Source organism: Apis cerana, linkage group LG1, assembly GCF_029169275.1.
Source record: "Apis cerana isolate GH-2021 linkage group LG1, AcerK_1.0, whole genome shotgun sequence".
Lineage (NCBI taxonomy): Eukaryota > Metazoa > Arthropoda > Insecta > Hymenoptera > Apidae > Apis > Apis cerana.
This window is the reverse complement of record NC_083852.1, coordinates 18,500,888-18,525,604: the sequence shown is the minus strand read 5'-3', so window position 1 is coordinate 18,525,604 and position 24,717 is coordinate 18,500,888. Positions and strand designations below refer to the sequence as shown.

The 24,717-nt window shown below is 45.9% G+C and overlaps 1 protein-coding gene across 7 annotated transcripts in view; it reads right to left on the bottom strand.

The window, feature by feature from the left end:
- LOC107993599 (uncharacterized) overlaps positions 1-24,717 on the bottom strand; it is a 249,074-nt gene that overhangs the window by 192,268 nt on the left and 32,089 nt on the right. The window lies entirely within an intron of this gene.

The window sequence follows — 24,717 nt, the reverse complement described above, 5'->3', positions numbered from 1 at the left end:
CTCGCCGCATCAATCAAGAAGAGACGCGAGTATGATTGATACTTTGAGCGGGAAAAATAAATCATAATTAAAAAGCAAGTAGAGCAATCTTTTTTTCAATGAAATATCTCTCTCTACGATCTAATCCACGTTCCAGATCATAACATAATTTCCAAAGATATCGAACTAAATAGCGTGGAGCAATCTCGATTATCGCAAGTATATTTGCTTCGTCTCCATTTCTCTTCTTCCAAGGAACCCCATCGAATCCCAATTCCTCTCCGTTGAAATAATCGATCGTAATACTCGTAATAATAACAGATGGACATTAATCAGGGGGTCCGTTCGCGCTTCGATTATAATACGATTTATTTCACCATTGGCCTCGTTCCTTGTCACGAGGCCTAATTAAGGTCATCTATCGCCGTGCGCGACGACTCGAATGATTTACAATGGCGACGGACGAGATACAAACACGATAAATTTCTCCATCCACGATTATTCTCATCGAGGTAAAAACCTTCTTCGTAAGTTGGTATTGGAAGTGGACTCTCGACATGGATTTAAAAAGTAAATAACTTGAAGCGAAAATTCGGAGTTGAAAACTGGCCAACAGTCGATCGAGAATAAATTACCAACTATCCCACCTTTTCACAAAATAACAATACGCCTCGAATCTCGCTCGTTTCGTCCGGATCTGGACTGGGATTAAACGTGCACCGGCGGAAAATTGGATTGTACGAAGATTTCTTTTGAAAAAACTTTCCAAAGAGTATAGGAAAAGTATAAGATGCATTCTCTCTTGTCTTTTTCGTTCGAATTACTGCGATTTAATTGAACTTAATCAAGACTGTTCAAGAGGGAACAGGATGAGATATCTACGACGATTCTTTCGAAATTAACATCCATTCAATTTACCATTAATATTCCTTTCGCTTATATATATATATATAAACCTTCGTAATCGAGCAACGCTTTTCAAAAACGCTGATTCCATCTATTTCGAGTCGACTGTTATATCGGACGATCGGTCAACTAAATTGCTATCCAAAATTACGGACCAATCCTCTCAAGCTCTTGTTCGTCTATATTCGTCTTCCCAAGAACAATTTCTCTCGCGTGAAAAGCCTGGATCCTTAAAATACTTTGCTAAATTCGCCCGTGGTCCTTGACCCAATCGTTCCATTACGTCTCTCGGCGTAAGGAACGCCAGTGGAAATGTGTCCAATTCGCAAAGAAAAAAACACGAGTGTTCGCGACAAAAACTGGGCAAAGAATGCTCGTTGGCGTTTGGAGGGGCAAGTATCGCGTTCGAACCGCGCGATTACCGAAGACGAGGAGCATCCGGTAGCTGTTTCGCCAACCGAATTCCGCGCGAATTTGCACGGATGCGAAGGAAAACGATGGCCGGGCGACGATTCGCGAGCGGATTGTATAATAAGGCACGCGAGGTATGCGGGAATTGGTGGTGCGCCATGGCGTTTCGTACGCACCACGATTACGCGGAAGCTTCCTCTAATTAAAATTGCATCAACAGAAGCTGTTGTGGCGAGGGAAAGAGTGTCACCTGTTTTTGTTCGTTGCCCGGCCGAACGATTACTTAATGAGCGATTAATGCTCGGGCCCAGCTCTGTTTCGACGACTAATTTCGGTGGTAGCGCCAGGTGCGCTCCCCCCAACTTCTCATCAAATCGTAACGTTTGTTCGTTTAAAAATATCGCCGGTGATACGAGCATGCGAAATTTATATTCGAATAATTGATAAGCCGAGACGTACGTGTTTTAAAATAGATAGAAATAGAAGTTTCGACTTTGAATCATGAACGACCACTCCATTTCGTTTCGTCCATTATGAAATAACCGATGCAGTTATGCGATTCGTTGCGTATAAAACTACGAAATATTTGATTGTCGAACGAAAGGTCTCGAAACTGTTTGAATAAATATATTTAATTAGATTCTACGTTCTTAAAAAATTATCCGCGTTTTGCAAATCAACAAGAATTATTATATTCCCAACGATCGAAGATGCTTCTCGCATCCAACGATACAATTTTAGGTCATCCATCTAAGCGGAAAATGGAGATAAAAATGGGAAATGGGAATTTTATTTTCGTCATTTCACGCCTTTTCCCGTCGCGCGATTTCATAATTGATATCGAAAAATGAATATTTATACGATTCTGTTCCCCCTCCCTCCCTTCGATGAATTAATTTTAAATTCGCGTGATATTTTTCCCGTTTGTTAATATATATATATATATTATAATCGGAAACAAAGCGCTTGTTTAAAAAAAAAAAATAAATAAAAATCTCGGCCGCCTTGCGAATCCGTTAATCGAGCAGCGCAATTAACACGTCCCGTTTATTTCGACTCGCGACGAAATCACCGTGGAAATAATTAAAATTTCGGCGTGAATCACGGTTGCTCCCGACTAAAACGGACCGCGTCGAAAATTATGTCGGCCCGGTGGACCGCGGCCAAATAAATCGCCCCAACGATCAACGCGCGCCCTGTTTCACAAAAGCCCCGCGTTTCAATCCTTCCCCCGGACGTGGAAAAATTTCCACACGGAAATGTTATCGACAGTCGGGTATCCAACGAGCGTACACCCCGTCAAACATTCGCGTCTGCGAATCAACCCTCCATTTATCTTCTCTTCCGCCGTCTCTTTAAACCCGTCCTATTTATTACCCACTTCTCGCTAATCAACCACGCGACGCGATAACTTCAACGCAAACACCTGGTCCCCCGCGCGAGTGCAATATCAACACCCTCGGTCATAACACCGATATGGTGGTACGCGCTGTACATACGCGTGTAAGACAAATATTCACAGCCTAGAAGACTCGAGGATTTAGTTTAGCTTAGATTGGAGAAGCAATTCGTAGTTGATTATTATTTCTCTAATGATTAGGAATTCTTGGAAATTCTTGGATATTTAGCAAATTTTCTCGATATATAGAGAAAACGTGATACGGTGTTTCGTATTGCACTCGAACTCGAATGTTTCGACGTTCTTTTTTTCTTTCACCTTCTTTCACCTGTGTGAAAATTAAGCACGAGATTAAGAGCTTCATGAAAAATATTTTCGACAGTTTGCCAATGATGTCAATCGATCGAATCAATCGAATGATAACAACGAAAAAGCATAGATAGAGGCTCGATGTTTCGGTATCGTCCGCGAGGAACGCGTCAACTTGTTTCCGCGAAAGCGGGGGAGGATCCGGTCCTACTCAATTGTGCAGCAGGGCCACTATTTCACAGCGGGTCACTCGGTTCTTTAACGACTTCCGCAAAGTTTCTTCGAACTACGGCCGGCGTAAAGCCGGAAATGGTATCTCCGGGTTAAAACGAGGAAGATCCCCGGCTCGAGGCGATGCGAAGTTTTCCTCCGACCGTACAACTGTGTCGACTTAACCGAATTGTCTTCCCTCCAACTCGTTTAAGATACGAATACGAACCATACCCATTTGTTTCTCGATACCCGTTTCCCCGATAAATCGTGATCACCGCCCAAATTCCCCGCGCTTCGATCTCGGATCTCCTCTCGATTCGAAAACAGGATTCGGATTAATCGAAGCGAGGACTCGAGCCAAAGTTTAACCCACTTTTCCTATTATTTATCTTACTCTCCCTGCATTTTCGTTTCATTCATTCTCTTCTCCCTCCTGGTCCCGACAAATTGTCGCCAAAGTGCAACTCGAGGCAATCGGTTAATTCGCGGCACGCGTAAAAAGAGAGGCAAAATTGGTCCGAGATGTAATGAACCGCGAGTCGACGGGAGAAGCTTGTTCCTCGGCCAAGTTGGTTCAATTATGCGAATCGGGGTCGCGGGATCGTTCCGCCGAATGTCACTCATCTCCGGCTTCGAGCAACTTTGTCCATCAACGAAATTGAATCCGTGCAATTCCTCCCCCGACAATCAAAACTGCATCGCGACCCCCTTTCTCCGACGAATTCTTCCGCGTTCGAATGCGGAAATTAAAATCCAACTTTCGAGCATCGTCGACCCGTTCCTTTCCTACTCGTTGCTTCGAAATTTAACAACGTTCGACGATCCTCGGAATTCTCCCTCTTTCGAGTCTCGAGAGGAATTTGTTCGGGAATTCCCGGTTTAAGAGAGGAAGTAAGAACCACGCGACCCATACGCTCCTTACAAAATCCTTAATCTTCCGAGCTGCTTCCGTTATCTACCAGAAACGGATTACCCTTGGAAAAGCGAGTAGTTAATCCGCGAGCTTAACGCCAGTTAAGTAATTCTCGAAGTCCACGTGCTCCACCCTCTCTGAAAGAGGGACGGGTCTTAACCACTTTCGTTTTACGTCTCCAAAGAACAAAGTGGGCGTGATACGTACGCGCATACGTAGACTGGAGGACACGAGGACGATTGGAAACTTTGGCCGGGAAAATTGGCCGTTCGATGAAACCCGAATTCCGATATCTTCCGTAATTGGCGGCTCGCTAAGTCGAAAGTTTGGCTCAAAGTTGGCCAAAAGCTTGTTATAATGGGGGAATCCGGTGAAAGCCTGTCCAATTAGACTGTACGAGGAGACGAGACGACACTGGGGTGACACGTGGCGAAACATTTCGCTCGATTCGCTGTACATCGATTACACGCCGCGCCATTTTGCTCCCGCAACAACTCGACCGGTGTGCCGTGTAATTTAAGCTTCCAGCTTTTATTTCGATTTTCCACTCGTCCACCGTTTCCCACCGTCATTTTTATCGGTCTCGTGGTTGGGGGGGAAAAAAGGAAGGGAGGCCAGAAAAAGGAAAAAGAAAGAAAAAAATGTCGATTCGTCCACGATTTTCTTCCATCTCTTTCTCTCTGTTTCTCTCATAGGTGAAATCGTGTAGCAACTCTTTTCGCGCCAATTTAAAATTGTCGTGGAATCTAAAGAGAGGGAGGGCGTTATTCGTGTAATTCGAGACGATTGAAAATTCGGCCGATGCTGCGATTAAATCGAGTCGACAGAGTCGGTTTCGCCCTCTCGAACGAGATCGTATCGAATATTGTTCGGTCAACATTTCGTTTGTCGCTCATTGGTCAAACGAATTTTTGATTCGCTCGGGGATCGCCTGTCCATCTTTTATGAATCAGGCGAGAGGAAAAAGTTTCGCGCGTGCGCCAGTTCCGGATTTGAATTTCATCCCCCAACACGTTTCCCAACACGGATTGGAACAAGAGCGGTTACAACGGGGTTTCGTAAGGTGACGATACTTGTCGGGAAAAAACTGATAACGAATTTTTCGCGCGATTTACTTGTCTCCCGTGGCTCCGCTACTGGTAGGAGTATTTTTTCCTTTTTTGCTTTGCTTTTTTTCTAGGATTATCCGGGATGGCGCGGAATTAAAAAAATAGAAAGAGAGATTTCAACGTGTTTCGCTGTATTATCGTTACACTGTTCGAGCGAAACGGACAGTGACGGATCGTCTGCGGGGCGGATAATGAAATAAAAAACGAATGTGAAAAATCGAGGTGAAAAATCGTAAAAAAAAATAATAATAAAAAAAAAAGGATGGGTCGATGGAAAGCCTTCCCCACGCGGAACATTCGAAATATTCCGAATTACGCGGATAGATAGATAGACAGATAGATAGATTTAACGTTAAAGTGGTGGTGAACGGTAATTTTTCGTCGGATTAGTTTACACGTAGCGTCGTTATCACTGTCTTCCCTACTTGTCGTGTTTTCGCGTGCATGAGTAACGAACCCCTGTCCCCGTGATATTCGATCGATTACCAACAATATTTTAATCCTTCCGTTTTATCGTACTGCGCGCGTATCGTATCGTCGAATCGATTCTTGCATATCGCGAGCCGCGCGAAGGCAGAGCTCGCCGATGGAAATCGTTAAGAGGGCACCGGATCACCGTGACGCAACATCCCCTACCTAGGCAGAGAGAGAAGCACGAATTAATTCATAATGCTCGGTGCAATTAAGGTTGCTCGCGAATTCAGAAGCGTTGTTACGGGTCGAATCCGCCAGAGAGAGAGAGAGAGAGAGAGGGGGGGAATGCCCGCGTGGAACTTCTTGACACAACAGAAACTTTAAAGTCAGCTTAGTGCTTAAGTCTGAAGAAAACTCCGCTACCGCCCAACCTCCACCCTTTATCTCCGCGTGCACCACCCCTCCTCCCTCCTTCTTCCACCCCTCCCGCCGTCACTTCGTTTTCCTCTTCGTTTCCCAACTGTCCAAGAACATCTTTTCTCCAAGCTGAACCGCGACGCGAACAGTGGAGGGAAAAAAACTCTGGGAAGCTTTATAGGCGACTTAACGACGGAACTTCTCGCCGGCTGACGTCGGGAAAAATTAGACTTGTTCCAACGCCTCCGCGATTTCTTCTTTCCTTGAAACCATCCTTCCTTAAAACCATCTCTCCCGTACTCTCGAGATTTATACAAGAGAAACAGGAGCGGACAGGATCTTCTCCGGCGAGGAGACACGCTTCGAATCGAAGGGAATTTCACCTCACTTAGCGCCACTCCCGTGAACGAAATATTCATCCTTGGAGAATTTTAAATCGCGACGGATGAAAAGAAGAAATGGAGGAAGGAGGGGAAACCTGGCGATTTTACGACTCGAGCATTTCCTCCGCCCAACGATCCCATTAATCATCATTTGTCGAAGCGAGCACCACAGATCGAATCGTGCTCTCGATTAATCACGATATCGCCAACCTCGGAAAAGATAAAAGCGTCAGTTTCTGGGAAGTTGGAAAGGATCGTTTCCTTTCCTATTTGTCGGCCAATATCGCGTGAAATTTATTCCTTTCCTATCCCTCCAACTACTTCTTCCTCTCGTAAATCCGCAACCTCCTTAGAATCGAGATACATCGAGAACCGCGCATCGTCACGCTTCCCCTCCACCTGATCTGTTTTTTCTTTGACTCGGATCCTCGACGAGGATCATCGAAGAATTAAATTTCGCGGAAACTGGATCGAGAGATGACGAGCCGGTCGAGTTGTTCGAGGACTCGAAGAGATCTCCGATTCGACGACTTTTAACGTTTCACAGGAAGATCCGTCCGCGCTTTGCTCCCCTTTCAGATCCTCCTCGGTTACTCCTTCGAGAGCGTCACTCGTTGCCATGATTTATCTCGTCGCTGAAAAGTTCATCCCCTCGGATCAACGTCGAGCAACGAATACCTTACTTTCCTACTCTCCGCCGAGACATTACCTCCGAAGTGTCATGAAAACTTTTCAAATGGCATCGTACCAAGTCGCTGTGTCTTTTCTTCTTCTTTTTTTCTCCATCTCTGCTTCCTTCAAAGGCGACCCGATCAAAAGGATCGAGGCTAATCGAAACTCTCTGTTGGATAATCCCTCTAAAATATCCCAAAGCGAATAGGGGAAGCCCGAAGTCCTCGAGATCAACCGCGATCCAACGGCCGTACGAATAATTATCCCTAATGGAAACGCGCCATTTTCAAACTGGACCAACTGGATTCGCCGATCGAACGACGTCCCGTCCCGTATTTCGTATTTCGGTAAACGCGGCTATGCGGATCGATGGAACCCTCTCCCTCTCTCTCTCTCTTTCTGCCTTGCAACCGCACGTTTCGACTGTCAGGTTACCGTCTATTCACTCGCGATTCCATTCAATCGCGATGCTATTTTACTCGGGGACGGAATCGAGCGAAAGGGCGCGTGCATTCACCGACGAGAAGTCCGGGGGAGATCGGCGAACGAAAAAAAAGGAAGGGGGGAGGTAGAGGGCGGAAAAAACGGGAGGAGAATATATATATATATATATATAATATATATATATATATATATACACACACACACACGAACGCACAAAGCATTGTTCAATTTTGATTAAAGCTCGCGACCTGGCCGACATCGCGAACCGTGACGAAACGAGCCCTCTCTCCATTTGTCGCTACGTTTGATTGTGACGTCGTGCGGCTGCCGCTGCCCCATTGTCGCGAAAATAAAGTTACGATGCTTATGATTTCGGGGCTATTGTAGACGCGTGTGGAGCGTGCTCGATCGCAGAGATCTGGGAGATAAAGCGCCAACGACCGGACGATAAATGATCGAGGGGAGGAGGGGGGGTGAATTCTAGCGTGACAGTGTGCGGTGGTACAATATGGGAAACAAAGAGTGGACAGGGATATTTAGAACCCGCTGTCGCGGGTTTCGTATACAGGCGAAATCGTATATCGCGTCGTATTTTTCGAATCTTACGGCGGTTTTAGATTTCTGGCGTAGGAATTTTTATTTCTCGTCCGCAAAAAAAAAAAAGAAAAAATAAGGCAATATATTCGTGATATTCGTGAGAATAGATTGCGAGGCGGAATAAATTCTGTCGTGTTAAGTACAGAATGTTGGCTATTATACGTTGCATTTGTGATCTCGTAATTTTGATGTAAACCAGCACTTTGCATACGAAGAAGAAGCTTTCTTATAATTAATTGATTATAAGCTGTCCGTCTTCATCTGTGAATCCTTTCTTTTGCATACGATAGACATTGTCTATTAATCTTTATTATTATTAATTATATAAAGTATAAGCTCGTACGATTTTCGTTTGGAAATATTTCTCTGTCTCTTTCCCTATTATTTTCGTTCTTGATATTGCTTTCTTATTGTTAGCAAGCCTTTTGTTGTGTTAGGATGTCGGCTTTACATCTCTTTTTTTTTTTATCGTTGGAATCCTTTTTCGATATCTTTGCGTTCTTTCTTCCAGCTGAAATTCCTCGCAAGAAATCGAGTTTTCTTTTTATTAGAATTTCACGCTGCACGAAATGCACCTTAATCTTAATTCAGTCCACATTGAAAAGCACGGCATGCTTCCCTCTTCGTCCGACTCCACTTTAATTTTTCTCTTCGTCTCTCGCGCTTTAATTTATTCAAATAATTTGCGTGAAATATTACTCGTAAATATACATATATTTTCGAATAATTTTTTCACCAGAGATTCGCGAAACGACAATAGCAAGTCCGTGAAAACCGTAAAGAAAAAAAAAACTGGAAATCGCTGGCGTGACTAATCATAATCCCCTTTGTCTTTCCGCGTCTGTTTCAAGGGTGCTCGAGGGGTGATGGGGGTGAGACCTTTGCCCATAGAAAACCGTTCGGTGCTGCGTCGAACAATGCTCATACCGCGATGTATGACACTCTAGCCGATTCTTCCAGGAGTTCTTCCTCCGTGCCTCCGCTTTCTGCGAACCCTCGAAGCCCACCCTCCCCTACCTCCGTACCCGGTGTCCGTTGCCGTCTGGCCCTCTCTTCTCCTCTCCTCTCCTCTCCACCCTTTTCCTCTATTGTCTGCCAGCACTGCTTTGATTCATCGTCATCGAGAGGGTTGTTCCGCAGCGCGCACTCGAGCATCGGCCAAGTGATTTTCAACCCCGTCGCGCGACCCTTTCCAGCCTCTTTTCTCGTTTCTGTATACACCCAGACATGCCCTTTACCCCTGTCGATGCCCACCCTTCCCGTCTCGACGAGGATTCCTCGCGAGGACGAGAGCGACCGTTGCGACAGAGATTCCGCTCTTGTCTCGACGCGGCCAGGATATTGCCCAGCTAAGCTCGAAACGGCTCTTGCTTTCCTCTTGCTCCTCGTTTCGTTCCACGGATTTGTTAAACGATTCAAAAGATGATATCGCTCGTCTTTTCACCGCTTCAATTCGACGAAACCGTCCGCGTGCTTCGTTCGAATGATCGCTCGAGAGATCTGTTTCTTCCCCGTACACATATCCGTGACAAGGTGGCCGATGATGAAATTGTCACTGCGAGCGAAACGTGACTACCAACGGTTGCGGTTACGATACTTCGAACGATGACGCAAGAAGCGTGACAAAACACGCTCGACGGCTGTTCGAATTCTAAAGATATCGCGGATGGATAAAAGGGAAGAATTCGGGGGATGCGAGAAAAAAAAGAGAAAAAAAGAAGAACCGAGCGTTCAACTTCCAGAAAAGGTATTTCGGATCCTCTTGCCACGAATTATCGGACGTATCGACAAAACGATCGAAAGAGATCGTGTAAGAATCGCGCGATAGATGAAATGAGACTGGTGTCGGAGGGAAACTATGCAAATCCCTGGAGGAGGACGGCGAAAGGAACGGGAACAAAGGGATCTCGGGCAGAAAGTGAAAAGCTTGCGTCGCGATTTGAACGCGATACGCGATCGAAAGAGGGGGAAATGCGAGCAAATGCGAGATGCAAAGGGACGACGAGTGGGCGAGAGAAAGAAGCGGAAGAGAAGGGAAGAAGCTAGCGGAAGAAGATTCGAGGAAGGTCTTTGGTGAAGGAGCCAGACTGAAAGAGGTAGGGAGAAAGGGCGAGGATGCGGCGACTCGAACAAAGAAACAAAGTGAAGAAGCTCGCGGATACCGAGCGAACGAAGAATAATAGCGAGGAGAAAGGAGGGGAGGAGGCGAAAAACGAAGAGGACAGAGACGATTGGGCAAGAGAGAGAGGTAGAAACGAAACGGATACGTCTCGAGGGATGGAAAAGAAGATGGTCGGCGAGGCTCGATACGCTCGAGATGGCAAGCCGCAAGTGGAGGAACGTGTGGAAGGATGGCACGAGGACTGGAGTCACCTCGTGTGTAGTTGATATGCGAAAGGCTGCCTCCACCCCGACCTCGCGTATCCATCACGCCAGTTCTCGAACCTGGCTCTGGATCCACCCGACCCTCTCTCATCCCGTGATAGAGGCGAGAGAAGACAGATGCGACTCGTCGCAGAGCCACGAACTGACGCGAACCAATCTCTGACACCCCATTTCCTCGCCACCAACGATGTCCACGTCGCGCCACCATTTTCCTCGTCGAAAAACTGACTGACTGACTGACTGACTGGCTCGAGGCGAACGAGAGAAGAAACGTCGCGTGAAATCTCCTCCGCAGGAGACATTGACCGTTTTGAATCTTCCTCCCGTTCGAGGTTTCTTCGAAGAGGAGAGATCGATTCTTTGGAAACGGAATTCTTTCCTGCGCAATGCGAAAAGGTTATGCCAAAGGTTGAGATAAATCTCCTTCTCGTAACGAGGAGGCGAGACGAGAATCGATCGGAGATCTTTCGATTCTTTATTTCGTCGGGAAGAAAAGATGGAAATCGGCGAAAGAACAGATATATAAATAGATTCTTTTAAGTACTCGATACAAGTACGGAGAGCAACCGTTTCAATTCCTCTCCTTTGTCGTCCAATTTCCTTAACTTTTCCCTCCATTTTTCCTTTGCTTCGAATCTTTCGCCGAGATTCGTGGCGATCACGTGACGATAAAATAACGTGGAATGGAAATAAATCGTCTCTTCGCACGATCGATTCCCGCTGGATATAATAATCGAAAGAATTTCGATTATTCCTATTCCGAAATGATTACATCACATGCTCTTATTCGAGCGTAACGACGTGCATCATCTACGAGAGCGTTCTTATTCCAAAAAAAAGAAAATCCTCCGCTCTCGTGTTTCTCATTGTCAGTCGGCAGGCTTCTTTCGGATCCCGTGGAACGTTTATATTGCAAAAGGTGACCGAGCTTCCGAATAGACGAGGGATTGCAAATCCTCCAGGAATATCCGGGACTTCCATCGATATTTATGAACCCGATCGACCGTGCCTCGCCCTCCTCTCCCTTTCTCCCTTCGCCATCCGTACAAAGTCTGTCGAACTTGTCGGGAAGATATTCGTCCATCTTAACTCTCTTCGAAATTCATAATTCAACCGGACTGGTATGAGCCCGTATGACACGATCCATCGTTTCCTTCGCTCTATCCAAAATTCATAGAAAGCATCGGTTTAGCGTCGCGGAACGCGTGATCAGCGTCGTTCGGCCGCCGTAATTTTTTGATTACTGATACCGAGTATCGAAATTTTTACCTCCGAAAGATCTTTCGCTCGAGATTTCGATCGATTCGTTGCACGGGAAGTGTTTACCGACGAGATTGATCAAATTCGAATAATTTTAAACATTGTGCGTGTTAAGCTGACAAATTTTCAAAGCCCGATAATAACCACGAATCTTCCAAACTCGTGCCCCTTCTCGTGTTACAACGCGCAAAAAGATGCCGAGAGCTGACTTAAAAGCTCTCAAAAACACTTTCCTTTTTTCTCCACGCGCAAAGTCAAATACAAAGAGTTTATAGAGAGAGCGGAGAGGATTATTCAGATTATTCAACGTATAACAGATACACTCACTTTTGCAACGTATAAAAACACGAGCCCTTTTGAAAAATAGAATAAAATAATCGAAAGCGTGAATATATTACTAGTTGCATCACCTAGTGGTGGCAACCTTAACCAATAATGGAGAGCGAGGTGGCGAGCAACGTGTAACGAAAACAGAGAAGATGGAAATCGGTTCCTTCGTTTTATTTATAGATATTATTCATCGATTTTATACCGCGGTAACGAGTGGAAATATCGCGCAATGCGAGCTTTAATTACCCGGGACGCCGCGTCGAGGTAACTAATTAAACTAGCGTTCTTGTTTACAACTGCTAGCGAAACGACGAAATTGATCGGCGCGATAAATCTCGCCGCATCCACGGCACGCTCGCGACAATAACGGGAACGCGACCGGATAATAACGGCCACGCTGCAATTGCGTTTAATCCGATTAAGGGGCTGATGCGGTGGCTCGCGCGCTGATGAAATGCCATCTGCACACCAATCTGTAAGATCAATCCGCTTGTTCCAATCCCGTCTCGTTCCAGTCGCGATACATTTTTGTTTGTTTTCTTCTTTTTCTTTTTTTCTTTTTTCTTTTTTTTGTTATCTCGTCGCAAAGAGAACGTTGTAAAACGAAGGAAATATTCGAGCTCTCCTACCCAAATCGTTCGTATTAATAAATTTCGAATTTCAGCTTCGCATCGCTGTGTAAAAAAGATAGACGCTGTTTGATATCTCAGCGTATTATTTTTTTTGAAGGGATTTATTTTATCAAATTCCTGGCGATAACGTTAACGAAGGGAATAAAAAGATCCGGCGAGCGAATGGCGCGTGAAGGAAAAATCGGATAGATGGGCGATGGCGGGGCAGAGAGTGTCTCGGAGGCGCGTGAGCTTTCAGCCCTGTCGGCTAATTTTCCAGTCGGTGCCCCGATTACGTTAACCCAGGGCGACGTAACACGCGAACGCGGATTTACGTGCGTGGACCCGGGATACCGGGAATCGAATTCGAATTGGTGTTCTCATCCAGAAACGAAGATTGTAACGTAACGCTTGGCTTCCCTCTCTCTCCCTCCTGCTCGTCCTCCCGGTCTTGTCGGGTTAAATCATCCTGGAATAGCCTCGGTTTCTCGGCATTAATTCCACAGCGGACTGAAAACCGCCGCTTGGAGGACGGCTTTGGACGGAGACGGAAACACGCCGCTAAAGAGCCCGTCCGTAGGATAGAGAGAAAGGCATCGAGCACGTTTACCAACGCTTCAATTCTGGAAATTGATTCCACCGACTCCTGCCTCCAACTTCGTGACGCGAGTTCCTTATCCGCTTAAGCGGTCTGGATCCAGTTCCCTCCTCCTCTCTAATTTCTCTCCTTTCCCTTTTAAACGTCTCTCAATCGCGGTGAATTTCATCCATCCTTTGCCAAAGGATTGATTGACGAATTCGAAAGAGAGAGAGGGGGAGGGGAGGGGAGGGAGAGAGAGAGAGAGACTGTAAAGGATGTTCGGTCGAAAAGCCACAAAATTAATTACCGTATTAATTAACGTTTTACGTCGTTACAAAGCGACCAGTCTGTCCACAGACGCCCTTTGTCTCGCGATTTTTTATTCCCAAGCAACCCACCTTTGCAACGTTAACCACTTTGCCAATTTTCACGATAATGCACGTTTTGTTTTTGTACTTTTTCGAAATACAAGAGCGTAATCTGTTAAGCGTTTCGACGCAGAAGTTTGTTATTTTCGAGTATCGAAGATCGAGTAAAAAGATTATACGATATTCGCGCTACGTAATAATATATATTTGGTATTTTCATTTTTTCCATTATGATTCCGCAGTTCGACAAGGAAAGAGAAAAATACGAATCTTCTTCTCGCTCCAACACACCATCCTCGTTGGTGGTGGTCGAAAACAAACGAGAAATTTAAGTGGGAACAGGGAGCGTACAGATCTTGGCAATTCGGGTCACGGGGAGACAAACGACGCCAAAAAAGGGAGGACAAACAAAGTTGGAACAAGGATGACTTTACAAGCCTGGGGGATTTACTTTGGTGGCGGAATTCCTATGGACCAATTCCATCGAAAAAATCCCTTCGTTTCTCGCCGTCCAAACCCGTTAATCTCCTATGAGTTTTTAATCGCGAACCATTGAAGGGGTAGGAACGACGAATTCGCGTACACAAAGCGAAACCGATTAAAGCGGTCTAAACGCGATGGTGACGGGGAAGAGAGAGAGAGAGAGAGAGAGAGAGAGAGAGAGAGAGTGATCCTTTTCGTCGTTTTGTCGTCACCGCAGGGAGCTTAACCCGACGGATTAAGGGATGAAGGAGCGGGCGTGAGGCGGAGGATCAAACGTTTTCATGGATAAGCCGCGGAATCAAGCTGTTCGCAGTTGAAACTTTGCGTCGAGAAATATAAGATCTTATATAAGGAGGGAATAACGTTGCCCTGCTCTTGTTCTGCGGCTCGATACATCCTCTAGTGGCCGGCGAGTGAGCCGCCATTTTCCTTCGTAAATTATCTTTGAATAATTTTATCAAAGACTTTGAACACGTACAGAGAGATTGAAAAAGTAAGTTCAGAAGAAGGGTAGAATTTCCTTCGAGTGCGTGAGACTTGGTTTTCCAGTTGGAAAAATTGAAATTTGATAATTTCTCGATTCGATAAGAACGAACTTTCCGTTGAAATTTTATCATTTTCTGATAATTCCAATTTTTCTAAACGAAGCAGTGTCCGTCTATCATCGATAGATAATTGAAACACGGGGAAATAATTCATCCGACGAAATCACGGTGGACGAAGAGAAAGAGAGCACGGATCCGAAATTCGATTTCTCCAAGAACGATCGGGCGCAACTCCTCTTCGTGTTCGAATTATTACCCGTGTATCCCACAATGGCAGGAATTCGTTTTCCGCGCTTCCCTATACATTCTGTGCTTGCCACAATAGCGGAACAATGGTGGAAGTGTTGGAGGTAGCCCGGCGAGATAGATAACCAGGTATGGAAGGATAAAACGGAAGCGGAAGAATTGCGGGAAGACGCAATAACTGGTAAATCTCTACGAGCATGCAGCTAAATCGAATGGAATCGAGCAACTCGAAGGAAGAAGCATCGTTAAACGTCTCGAATGTGTTCGATATTATAAAAAAAAAATGGATAAAACACATCGTTTCGCGAAAAAATATCGTCAGAAATATTTTATTCTTTTATCTTGAAAAGGTACCTTCTTACCTTCTATGTGTAAATAGATCTAAACATATATATATACTGAAATATCGATATATCCAACGATAATTATTCCATCGAGCAACAAGAGATTAAAGTCGACAATCTAAGGGAAAGTTTGCCCGAAAAAATTAGTTTGCCCGAGGAAAGGAAGAGCGGGTTACCATCTGTCGGAAGACTCGGCGAGATATGCACGCTTCTTCTCCTGCGCACTTCCGATGTCGCGAAGGTAGTAGCCTCATGGACGGACTTGTCAACGTCCAACTTCTCCTAAGCCGAGCGTTCCGCACGAAATCTCGAAAGTTGCCAAGCTTCGCCCGCCATCCCGTGAATTCCATCTCCAAGTTTTCCAGCTTTCCGACCGGAAGTTCCGGGACGACGCTTCGACGCTACCGGAAAACATCGTTCGAAGCAATTTTCCGAGAATACCTTAGGTGGTTCTCGCGTCCCGAAGCGGATTCGCTCCCTTATCACCTCCTCAAGATGAATAATTTCATCCGACATTGCCCCCACGGCCGATATCTTTCTCGTTTCCGAGCTGGCCAATTTCTCCGCCAACGAATAATATTTTCCACGCGGGTTAATTAGTTTACCGGGTTGCCAGAGCCATGCACGCGGTAATCTCGGATAAGCCGAGATTACTAAACCGAGGAGCGTAATATGGAGAGGCAGTAACCAACGTGGTTCTCGAGGAGAAAAAGTTGCGCCGGAGAAGAAGAAGCGCCGGTGTTCCTTAATTACGCGACTTAAACGAGTTTCGCAATTGGGACGAGCGTGGACCGTCCGTGAAATCATTTTTTTACGATATGGAAATTGATATTAAAAAAAACCCTCCCTCTTTTCCGGTTATCCCAGCCGGGTCGTGTTCCAAGGTTGGCCCCACCACTCGACGACGCTTCGATAACCGCGATAACGAGATGGAAGTACGAAACGAGGAAAGTTTTCACGAGTAGGGGAAGGAGGAAAGAAATCATTGCTCAACAACTGTGCCCCTCGATCCTATTATTCCAATTTTATTACGCTTAGCCACCAAATATGCCCTATTATCGACTTGCGCGAAACCTCGAATCCGAGGATAGGATAAAACTTTCTCGAGTCTCTTGTACCCGATCCGCCGATCTATCTATCTATCTATCTATCTACCTATCTATCTATCTATTTCACCACGGTCCGATCGCGACGTTCCCCGAACGAGGGCGAGGGATAGAATCGCGCGGGCAGCGAGATAACCTTTCGATAAGGGGACGAAAGGCAGGAACAAAGGCGCTTGGACGATGCGCCGGGAGGGGGAGGGGTGTAAAGCTCGTACGGGGTTTGGCAGATCGCCGGATCGAGATAAAATAATCGCTTAGCGAGCCGCGACACGAGTCTGCGATTCTCAACGACGCTGGGGGCAGCAGATCGTCGCGGATACACGGGGCCACCTTCTGCCTCGAGATTAGACCGCGACCCCGCCGCTCGTTTTTCAACCCTGGGGGTCAGCCTCGATCCTCTTCCGCCCGCCCGGAATGAAAGATTGATAAACCCGGTGAATAATGCGCCTCCGGGAGAGCTGGAGACCGGCCGATCCTCGTCTCGTTGCGAAAGGAAAGCGTGTCCTCGCAGGATCGATAAGCTCGTTGAATTCCTGCCTCGCTGGTCGAATCAATCCTTATTGGATAGGTCGGTCTGCATGCTCCAATTTTCCGGATGCATCCCGATTGCACGATATTTCAAAGCATTTTCGATTCCTTACGAATGGAACGTATAAGGAATGAGAATGATTCGCCGAGTTTCGAGATTATTATTAAGGGGGATGGGAACAACTGTTCAAACAGGGGAAAAAAAGCATTAACCGCGTTGTTTTCGCTCCCCTCCGCCCGTCCTGCCCCAGTTTCCACTTTTCCCTTTACGAATTCTCGACCCTTTCTTCGCTTCAACATGAAACGCTCGTGAAACGCTCCTTCGCTTTAATAAGCTCGTTGCGTATCTTTTCGATATCTTAATTTCATCGTTCGAAACTATAAATATACTTTTGGAGAATGAAAGGGAAGGGAAAAAAGAAGAAACGATCAGGGCGTGATCGGTGGGACGGAGTTCTAAATCGAAATTGCCCTCCCCCTCCCCGGATAAGTGACCTTTATCAGGGACGGAGGCCAGTCTTCGAAGAGATCTCGACGGCGATCCGCTGCAAATGAGTGGAGGCGAAAAACGAGAGGCTCTTTGATCAACTTCGTGATGATCCAATTTCCTGGCAAAGAGCCGTTCGATGTAAGCGGGGATGAAACGGATCGGGATGTGTCTTCTCGCTTTGCCCACGATTGAAACATCAATCGTCCACCGATAACAATTCCCCTTTGAAACGAATATCGCCATCCTCGAAAGACAACCAACTCTCTCACCTTATATTCACAGTGGAGCCCCTTTTATTTAGGATTCACAGAAATCCTTGATTCCTCCTTATTATCTCCTCTGTCTCTCTCTTTCCTCGTCATTTTGCTTCGAGAAGCATGGAACTGTTCTACGAAGGAACGACGACTGGTTTTAAGAGTAATCGAGCGATGAAAGCAGCCGCGAAATAATTCATAATTGAGACAAGGGGAGAGAGAGAGAGAGAGAGATTCTATTGCCAGCGGGGATCGTGACTAAATGAAAGGTGTCGCGAGGGACAACAATGCGTCCACCGAGTGTCGGTCTAATAACCTCGACCACTTGGTTGAAGTACGTAGAATTCTATACGTGTGTGTGTGTGTGTGTGTGTGGAAAAAAAGAAAAAAAAAGAGAAAGAGAAATGGATGGATTTCACTGGGAGGAGGAATCGAAACAAGAAAAATGATGGCAGGGAAATATGGCGCGAGAAGATTAAGAAATTGCCGGGAACGCGGTGAAAGGAATTCTGGAAAGAGATCTTCCGGAGGGAATTAGATTCCTGGGCATTACGGGGCGAAATTGGTTCAGTGCCGCTCAAGATAATCATGAATACGCGTGCACCCTCCTCGATGACCATTTATCTCGGCGAAATTAAAGGCTCTTAAACCAGTATTCGATTCTTGCCGGATCAGGCTGGCGTGCTTTACCTCCTTTCGATATTCCATTCCTAACCTCGTGGATACTCGTTTTAATTCGAGTTTGTCGGTATCGATCTTCCTCTCCCTCTCTATAATTGGATCTCGTTTTCAATCGCTTCATATATCGCGAAAAGTGATATCGGTTTTACACTCTGAATATAATAAAACGCTGGTCTTCCGATTAGCGAAGAATCGAGGGATGATTCTTTGCGGAAACTTCGCCTGGATTATTATTTCTATTTCATTTGTCGGAAATTTTCAACAATCGATAATCGAAAATTACAATATTTCTTCCATATATACCCGCGAGACCTAAGAACGACCAGACATCCGATGATCGATCGAGGCAAACACCGAGGCGGGGTACGCCGTCGGAAAATTGGAAACTCGACGAATGTTTAGTCATTCGACGAGGTTGCACAGCCTCGACTCCGATTTATTCCGTTGATTCGGCCGGTGCTCGTTTTCAGAGCGGGCTGGACAGGCGAGGGAGTGGCGGGAATTCGACGGATCCAACAAATCCATTAACATTATTGAACCGTAACTCTGAAAAACAGACGGTTGAATGGGAATGAAATCCGTCAGCGCGACGAAGATCGAACGCCAGATCTTGCGATCGCGAAAACCAATTTTTACCAATCGGAAACTCTAATTAATTACCTCTCTGACGAATCTCCAAAATGGCTGAAAACTCGAATCGCTTCGAATTTGATTCGAAATCTGAGAATCGTTAAAAATTTTTTAAAGTTTCGACTTGTTTGGCTTGATATATCGCTCTTTATCCCGTTACTTTACTCCATGTCAAGACAAACTATCGAAGAATAGTTCTCCTAAAATCATCCTAATCCTCCATTATTTTTAAAAACAATATAGTTTATTCATAGGCAATCATCGATCTAACTTCGCGGTTTTATTTTTTATCGTCTATAGACGACTGGTAACGCCATAATTACAAAATAACAGTTCAACCCTTAGCGAGACCCTATTATATTTATCCTTTGCCTATAATTGCTGTATCGTTGCTATACCATTACGCTCAACTCTACTTTAAGAAATTACATTTCGAACGGAAATACCATCGAAGACGAGAAAAAAAGGAAGAAAAAGATCTTGATATCGATGGAAGCGGAAAATGTCTAGATTGATGCTCGTCGATAGAAACGACGCAACAGAGGGAATATAATTCGCGCGGCGGCGTGTTTATCCAACGTCCCCAGTGTTCGCCATTAATCCGTCAATTCTCGTTCCAGTTGTCGTTTCAAGCGTGCCTATAAATCTTCTCCGATCGCGTCTTCTCGCGAACCGCTTTTCCCATCGGATGATCCGATATGGTATAAAGAACCCAAAAAAAAAGAAAGAAAGAAAAACAAAAAAGAAAGTAGTCTGCCTTCTTTTCAGTCTTCTTTTTCTTTTTTTTTTTTTTCCTTTGTTTCTATCTCTCCACCGCTGATTATGGGGATGAGATAATTGGATAACGAGCTCGATTGACGAGATCGTAGCCTAAAGTAAATGAAAAATTAAAAGGGAAGAAAAACACGTGCAAGATCGATAACGTTATTAGTGGCGAAGAAAGAAGGGGAAGCGGGTAAATGGCTTTGCTTATTCATAAGTTATGAACCCTTGGTTTGAAATTCTCTTCTTTCTCATCGCTTCTCTTATCTCTCTAGCAGATTGGTTACCGGCAAATTTAACCGCATTCTTTTGCGTCCTTCCTGCTTTCGCTCAAGACTCTCGTAAAGAGTCCTCCTGGTCCTCTCTCTTATTTATTCTCTTTACGATATCTCGCAAGTTATTCAACATTGTCAACTTTTCTTTATGCCGATAATCCAAAGCTGTCTTCTTACAAACATTTCTCCGTAAGATGGAACTTGTGGAACAAAAAAAAGTGGCTTAACCAGTGACATTATTAATGATGGAAGGAGAGGGGGGAGGGAAGAAAACCAAGAAAAAACGGACGAAGGCGATTCGATGTCAGGGACGATTCTCGGTGACCTGGTGAAAAAGTGATTGGAGCGGAAAAAGAGTAGAAAAAAAGAGAGAGAGAAAAAAGGGAAAAGGGGGAAAAAGACCGGTATTGAAGTCGAGAAGCGGAAGAGTCAATCGTATCTCACCTTTTCCTCGAAAATAATCTTGCGACGCGTTGCGAAGGGGTGAAAAACAGCGGGGTCAAAGGGCGAGCGAGCACGTACAGAGGGAGCACGGACGAGCAAACGCGAATGAAAAAAGGAGGCGAAGAAAGCGAAGGAAGCGAGGGGAAGGGGCGGGAAACGGATGGGAGGGAGAGGAAAGTGAAAGAGAAGAAAAGACGGGAGCAAAAAGCGGGGAACTGCAGTGGAGAGGAGAGCTCGGATTCAACGAGCGTGCACAATGTGTCGCGGGAAAAGCGCGAGGGTAGGGGAGAGGAGGAAGGAAGCGAAGCAGCGCGGGCCAATTAAAGCAGAAAGCGATTTAAATCTCGAAAGACTGATGCACGAGAAACCTGGTTATTAACGAGTAGTTAGCATTATCGCGGCGTTCCGTACGAGTTCCGGTTCGAGGGCTTTGAAAACGAGGCGAGAGACACGGGCCACTTTGACGGGCAACCATCTCTGTTCAACCCCTCCTCCCGGATCAAACAGAAAGGAGACGCGCGCGCGTGTACACGCGACACCACGACCAACGAGCGACGAAGAATCGAGAGAGAGGTGTAGATCTCGAGGATCTGCTGTTCTTCGGGAGGTAAACGTGGGTGAAAATCGGGTTAAATCCAACGCAAAGATCTCTCGAGATCCGATTGGTTGTTCCTCTTTCGATCCCCTTCCAATCCAGACATCGTTCTAATTAAATAGGGTTGCCGCCTATCGGGTATCGAATCGCCGTGAAATCGTTGGCGAAACGAATTTAATATTTAATCGACTGTATCGTTCGGTAATATTGGAAATTTGGGGGAAGGGAGAATTGCCGGATACCTGGATCCTATCTATCCCGGTAAATAATTAACGAACAATTTATAGGAATAATCGTGGCGGTTGGCAATTTGGCCGATAACGATGTGCCGGGTGTGCGACACGTAACCGTTTCCTATTAATCAGGGATGCGTATCCAAGAGCGGGACCAATTTACATTGTTCCTAACCGATAATCTCGCGGCAACCTGCATCGTAATCTGGAGAGACAGACGCGTCGATCAGCTCGAGGGGATGCGTATCGATTAAGGGACCGTTTCAATGGCTGCGTGCGATCCATGATAGAAGTTAATCGCGGTGTCTAACTCTCTTCTTCTCTCTCCCCCTCTCTCTCTCTCTCGTTCGATTATCGGTATATCGATCGCGTCGATTAATTATTGGTTAAAAAAAGAAAGAAAGAAGGAAAGAAACACACGTTGTTTTCGCTGCAAATCGACGAGAGCTCACTTGAACAAATATTCATTTTCCCGCGCACGATCGATGGAAAGAGACGCGAATCAAAAAAATACACGCACGGACATTGCGGAAGGTATTATCGGTGCGCTTTACGGTCAATCGATCGAAACGATTGAAATAGGAGTTTAACTAATATTATTCGATATTTCCGTGAAGCGTGCGCGTTAAATATTGATACCGGAATCACATTTGTAGCGAAATATTTAGCATCGGGTTCCGCGATTGAAACAAATGAATCGCTCTTTGTCGCGCGCATAGAATACGCGTGCATACTGGTGTGTATATTTCGAGAATGTTGGTGGAAATCGGTCTAATCCCGTTTCCAGATAGATGAAAAAAAAAGGAGGAGGAGAAAGAAAAAAAAGGTTTTCGGTTTCCGAAGATACGCGTGCGTGCCGCCATTCACTCGCAGCACAATTTCTCCGCGGCGTATATTTGGAATATACGAGCGCACACCGCGTGGCCCCCAGTGTCGATGTTTCACGAGCCAAGGAAAATATGCGAATCCCTGGACGGGGAAAGCATCGAGCGTATCCATGACCCGGTTTCCCTTCCCACCCCTTTTCCCTCCTTTTTCATCGGTCCTCGATGCGGGTCGATGCAACAGAGACGGGGGAAAAGCAAAAGGAAAAAGTGGAAGGGGAGAGAGAGGGAAAGAGAGAGGAATAAGCGTGGATCGACCGAGCTCGCCTTTTGGCCATTCGACGGTCACCCCGAAATCGAATTTCCATTGGGACGGTAATCACCGAACTTCGATTCGGATTCGTCGTTATCCTCAACGATTTGTTCGTTCACGGCCACCTGTTGCACCCACCGCCACCGCGCGCCACTAAGAAACCACCGCGATAATTATTATGGCGGATTTTAAACCCCATACCTTATTTTTCTTCCTCCATGTCGTTTTTTTTACTACTCCTTCCTCGTTTATTAATCTTTCGTGTCTCGTCCAGATTAAATCTTTCCTTTCGAGGTGATATCTGTTTAAAATAATCGTTTCTCGTAAAGATCTTTCTCTCGTGAAGGCAAAAGAGGTATGATTGAAACACGATTGAAAATATAGATATTAGATAAGTGGTACCTTATTCGTATCGAGCATATGCAAACGAAGGGGAAAAAAAATCTGTACAAAGAGGAAGGGAAACCGCGAACTTTTACGACTTTTAGACTGGCTCCTTAAAGCGACACTCTCTCAGCCCCTTCGGGAAAGGCGTCGTAACGATAAAAACGCAGTTTCGCGCAGTTTCACGTTGAAACGGCAAAAAGATTGCAGACAGGCGAAATCAAGACGGTTCTTAACTAAAAAAAAAAAAAAAGAAGAAGAGGAAAGAGTTAAACTCCTATCTAAACGTTTGTTTCGATTAGCAAAAAAAAAAAAGAAGAAAAAAAAGAAGAAAAGATGCAAGTTTCCTTTCCTCAGCAAGGGGAAACACGAATGTAGGAGAGAAGGAGTCTTCTCGCATTCGAAACGGACACGTTGCACGAATTGGAGAGGCCACCGCTGAAAAATCACCGAGACTACCACCTATTTATCCCCATCCTTTAAATGAAGAACATTCCTCGAAGTCTTCCATCGAATTCCTTCCACGTAATCGCGCCCCTCGCCCTGTTCGCAGTCCCGGAAAATTCGTTCCCCCGTTACAAGACGGGTGCAAGAAAATGCACACCCAATCGTGTCTTCTTCCAAAAGTCCTCCCAGTCGCTTTGTCTCCTTCCAATTTCGCTTTACCAGTCGCGCGAACGAGCCGCGCCGAGAAAAAGGATCGCCTCGGGGGAAACCGATTCCTCTCGAACCGAATCCACCCTCCCCTCCCCTCCTCGTCGCTCATCCCCTCCGTGGAAATCGATTTAACCGTCTCGCCTCTGTCGTGCACCTCATCGTCTCCTCTCCCGGCGTAACGAACCGAAATCCAGAGGAGGGGGGGAGGGGAGGAAAAATCGGAAAAATATCCACGGAGAAACGGAAAGAGGAGCGGAAGAAGGAGGGGGTGGAAAAAGTTCGACGGGTATATCGGTGAAGGGAAACTCGATTTTCGGTTTGCCGATAATTCGCCGCGTTTACGCTCGCGGAGAATAGGTGACGAGTCCTGCATTCCTCCCGTGAGAGAATACGCGTCGACAGATTGAGAACCGGGGCAGATAGCGATAACGATCGTGCACCGTGGTGGAGTTTGTTGAGTTGACTCGATGGAGATGACGATGATCGAGGATGTAAGAGGAAGAGGGAGGAAGCATTAAGAGAGAAGTCGCGGCAGGTGAAATTGCAGGCGACTGGGGAGATCGATTTCCGCGATATAGCTGGCAGTTTCGATGTGGCGGGCGCAGTCTCTGTATTGAGTGTGTGCGTGTGGGTGGATGGGTGCGCGCGCGCGTGCACCAGCTATGAATATTGCATTCCGATATCTCGGCCGTGCCAACTGTCCACGCGAATGCCTCGAAGCGGTGTTAATTAGCTGCCAGTCGGAATTCGGAATACGCCACGCACGCCTCGAGAACGCGTCCGATTCTTTTTCGATAATTCTTTCCTCGCTTCCCCCCTGCGCTTTGAGAGGGGAGAGGAAAGGAAGAAGAGGAAACGAGAGAGAGAGAGAGAGAGAGAGTCGAGTGTTTCCTTCTTTCCTTCAAGTGTTCCCGTATGATGCGGGAATTGGATCTAAATTTTGCTTGTGATGTGATTCTTGTGATTGGTAGAAAATGATTCGAGAATTATAGGTTGGCAAGTATATAAGTTGGAGTGTTCGTTAATAAGTTTGTTTGGCAGGCAGCGGTCAGGTGACAGTTTTCTCGAGAAAGGAATGAAAATATCTCGATATTGGGAAAGAGAATCGGAGAAAGCGTCGGGATTCTAGCCACGTAGGGACAGCTACTGGTTGGCAAGGTTCTCGTTAAGCTCGGCAAATCTCTGGTCGGAAGAAACGAACGATTTTCAATCTTACGATGCGA